Source organism: Schistocerca cancellata, chromosome 3 (genome assembly GCF_023864275.1).
Source record: "Schistocerca cancellata isolate TAMUIC-IGC-003103 chromosome 3, iqSchCanc2.1, whole genome shotgun sequence".
Taxonomy (NCBI): Eukaryota; Metazoa; Arthropoda; class Insecta; order Orthoptera; family Acrididae; genus Schistocerca; species Schistocerca cancellata.
This window is the reverse complement of record NC_064628.1, coordinates 860,436,347-860,441,011: the sequence shown is the minus strand read 5'-3', so window position 1 is coordinate 860,441,011 and position 4,665 is coordinate 860,436,347.

The following is a 4,665-nucleotide window of genomic DNA, read 5'->3' as shown; positions in this document are numbered from 1 at the left end:
GATTGCAAGGTGCGCGCCACGATTCTGGCATCGCTGACTGGCTGAAAGGTGGAAAACATTTGTCGCTCTCTCATTCCAACCAAGCAAGTCAATTCACCCAGCACTTGTGGACGAAAACTGGTCACTGTGCATCGACCCCCGTATACTGTACGGACTATATTATGTAGTCCCTGAACCTTAATGTTTTACTTTCACGACTCAACTACAATTCAATTCAATTTATCATCATCCATTTTATCATATACATGGTATAGGAATTGTCATATTATATATATATATATATATATATATATATATATATATATATATATATATATATAGAGAGAGAGAGAGAGAGAGAGAGAGAGAGAGAGAGAGAGAGAGAGAGAGAGAGAGCATGATTTATATTTTTAACAATCAAGGGAAATAACATTTTGTTAGTTACACTTTACATATTGTGTCTTCTTTTTACATGAAAGGCGAGAAAAAATATTTACAAGGTTTATACAAAGAAATATCAATTAAGGGGAATAACATTTTCTTAATTACACTTTAATATTTTTCTTAATTAAGCTTCAGATATTTTGTCTTCTATTTACATGCAAGTTGGAAAAAAACGAAGGATTATGAAGAAAATCAAAAGATGAGCACTATCTGTTCAGATAGCAAAGAAATTCATCAACGTTACAGAAACTTTGACCTAATAGTAGCCTCTTTAATTCTTTTTTAAATATATGTAAGTTTTGTATGCTTTTTTTTCTTTTGGTAAGGCATTGAACATTATTTTGGGTAGATATATCACACTATTTTGGTACAGGGATTTTGAATGTATGTTTCTATGGAAATCGTGCCTGCTTCTTGTCTGATACTCACGTACTTCACTGTTTAGAGAAGATAATTCTTGATTTGACTTTAGGAAACATACTGATTCATAGATGAATAAACTAGGGAGGGTCAAAATTTTCAAGTCCTTAAAGAGTCCTCTACATGGATCTCTGTAGGCAACACCCTTCACAATACGAATAGCTATCTTTTGGAGCTTAAAACAACTTTTTGCGAAACCTGTATTCCCCCAAAATATAATATCATATCTTAGATTACTATGAATGTAAGAGTAGTAGGCACATAGAACTATTTCAAAATTGCAGTTTTGTTTGAGTTTTCTTAATATATAACAGTATTTACTAAGTTTTTTTATTCAATAGTTCAACATGTTTTTCCCATCTCGAGCTATTGTCCAGCCATACACCTAAAAATTTTGTAAAAGAAGTTTGTTCTATCAGACATTTCCCAATCTCTACTCTTATGTTATTTTTTACTTTGTTCCTTATGCACCTAAAGCTCATCCAAGTGTTTTTTTTTTTTTGTCATTTATAATTAAGTAAGTGTCCTTGAACCATTCAACTGCCTCATTCATTGTTGAAGCTATTTTTTCTTGTAGGTCAGTTTCACTAACTCCCTTAATGGAAAGGCTCGTATTATCTGCGAAAAGTACTGATTCTGCTCTTGTTAGATGTTTAGCAAAAACCATTAATAAAAACTAAGAAGAGCAGAGAGCCTAGAACAGAACCCTGGGGTACACCACAGTTGACTTTCAGATATGATGAGTAATATTTTGTGCCATTATGTATTATTTCAACACTGATATCTGGCCGATCTTTGTGGCCACGCGGTTCTAGGCGCCGCAGTCCGGAACCGCGCGACTGCTACGGTCGCAGGTTCGAATCCTGCCTCGGGCATGGATGTGTGTGATGTCTTAAGGTTAGTTAGGTTTAAGTAGTTCTAAGTTCTAGGGGACTGATGACCTCAGATGTTAAGTCCCATAGTGCTCAGAGCAACTTTTGATATCTGTTGCACAGATACGATTGAAACCAGCTGTATGCTTTTCCACGTACTCCATAGCAATACAGTTTCTCTAGCAAAATATCATGGCTGTTGAGGTCAAATGCCTTGGATAAATCTAAAAATATTCCACAGTTTAAGTCCTCATTGTTACTGGGCAGCCAGATTTGTTACAAAGAATTTGTAGTGAAACAATAAATGCGTTTAAAAACGATAACATATTATCCATGAACAGTAAGTATATCAGACAAAGGCACTAATTAATATTTAAAATTTGTCTACTAACATGAAAAGTGGCTAGCACAAAAAAAAGAAAAAATACGAATGATACGTTTGTACAAGGTATGGCTTCTTGCTGTGAGGAGCATGAGAATACAAACCAGGGGCCTCCCGGGTGGTGTGTCGACCGTGAAATCTGACATAAGAAGTACTATCGAAGAACAAAAAAAGGTCACATCTTGTCACTTCGACAATCGTTTCATATTTAATGAACCGGTACACCTGAAACCTACAATTTCTTCCCATACTTAAAAAAAACCTGCACAGTAGTCGCTAAAACGCATTTAAAATATCCAAGAATGAAACACGTCGCATACCGCAAAATCTCGTCTACAGGTTGAATTAAAAAATTCTAGATCTGGTGACAAAGTCGCTATGTTGGCCGCACTGGCCATAGTACTATGCCGCGTAAAGGTGTTGTGGGTAATCGTACATGCATGCCAACAGATGCCATGGTAGGGGTAGGTATGTTTCCTATTTGTATTTCGTAAGATACTAGGAAATGAATTACGTTATTGTTGGTGCTTGCAATTCAAACAAGAAAAATGGTTCAGAATGCTCTTGTTTCTAATTTCTTACTAGAATAGTCGCATATCTGCATCGTGTACATTGTTGACGGTCCGCTCCTATAAACGTGTTTTAAGTCTCGGATTTGTGGTGTGAACAGTTTGCAAACTCTGAAAATCTGTTGAAAGTACGACGTACGCTATTTAGAGACTACATTCGTGAAAAACTTATAATTGCACAAAATATCAGCCATGGGTGCATTAAAATCTGAACCTACATTGCATAACATACTTTTTCGCAAATTTTTCTTTTAAATTTCGACACGTACTTGACACAGTGCAGCAAAGAAACAGTAAATGAGAGATGCCTTTACGATCGCTCCCAACGGCCACCATGCTGTCAGTCATATTTGTAGGAAAGGAATGGCCACAGTTAAAAATTGTAGCCCTATTACTGTAGCACTCCGTATGAATGAAACCCAGTTGCTATTCAGTTCAATTGTGCTAGTAAAGATAGAATCAAAGACAAGACATTCGCATAGGGAGAATTTACCATTACAGTAGTGTACCGTACATTGCTACAGAAGTTACTCGACGCAAAGTACGACAAACGATGCAAAGTTCCGCAAATTTTTTTATTTATAATGAGTGGATTTTGATTACATTGTGTGGCAGCTTTACCTGCCCAGAACTAGTCTCCAATGATTTTATCGTTTTATGACAGAGAATGTAATCCTTGCCCGCAAACTTTGGCGAACAAATTATCTGTCGAGACTAGACAACGTACGAACTGATCTGACTGTGTAGCATATTCTTCCTTCTCAGCATTTTAACTTTCACCCAATGATCTCTCTACTGTACCATATAGAGATCACTGTTGTATGTGGACTAGCACGTACTTTATTGGTCGTTGTAACAGAGCCTATGGAGGCTCATCCATCGTACATAAAATGACCAAAGATTTTTGTGGCAGCATAATTCACCCCTTTCTGCGCCAAAGTGAGATTTAATCCAAAATAGTAAATATCATCCTTTCTTCTAGTGTTGTAGCTATTCACTTCACTAATATTTTTGAATTAGGATGGATTATTAATGACAAATTTCGTAAGTGAATATATGTATTGCAAAGGTACTGTGAATATCCCGAGTTCCTTAATTAAATGTCTGCAAGGTGATCTTGGGTGGCTCCAGCTATTATTCTGATTACATGCTTTTGTGCAATGAATACTTTCTTTCTTAATGACAAATTGCCCCAAAATATGATGCCATATGAAAACAGTGAATGAAAATAGGCATAGTAAGCTAATTTACTCATGTTTATCACCAAAATTTGCAATAACCCTAACAGCATAAGTAGCTGAACCTGTTTCAGCAGATCATCAATATGTTTCTTCCAGTTCAATTTCTCATCAATGCACACACCCAGAAATTTTGAGTATTCTGCCTTAGCAACAGACTTCTGTTCATAGTCTATACTTAATCAGTGGTATTATGCCATTTACTGTACAGAATTGTATAAACTTACAAAAAGTCGAGAATACATTAAGGTACGGTACAACAGTATTTGCATTTATTAATGGTGAAAGCAAAGTTCACAATGAATAATCTCGATGATGCAGTTCAAAGCCTAAATTATGCACACTGCTTGGAAAGGAAAAGTGTAGTACGAATATTGTAACACAGCCAAACATCCACATTGGCTAAAGTGCACATATGGCGCCTGCAGCTCTGCATTGTGTGCTAAACATTGGCATTGGCAGTTCCTTGATGTTGGTCATATGCTGACATTGGCAGTTCTTTGAGATTGGTTGCAGCACTTGGGTGACGGTATACAGCAGCTATTAGACAACGAGAATATCTGAATCTAATGATTTCTTACAGCATAAAATTGGAATTGATTTCGTTTGTTTTCGATGTTAAGGGTGCCAGAATAACTTTTACTGACCTTGTTATATTGAATTTTTGCTTTTATTTTCTGAATAAAAGGGTAAAAAAAAAAAAAACATAGATGTGACCTGTAGCGAATCCGAGACCTAGGTTCATTTGGAAAGTGATAGTT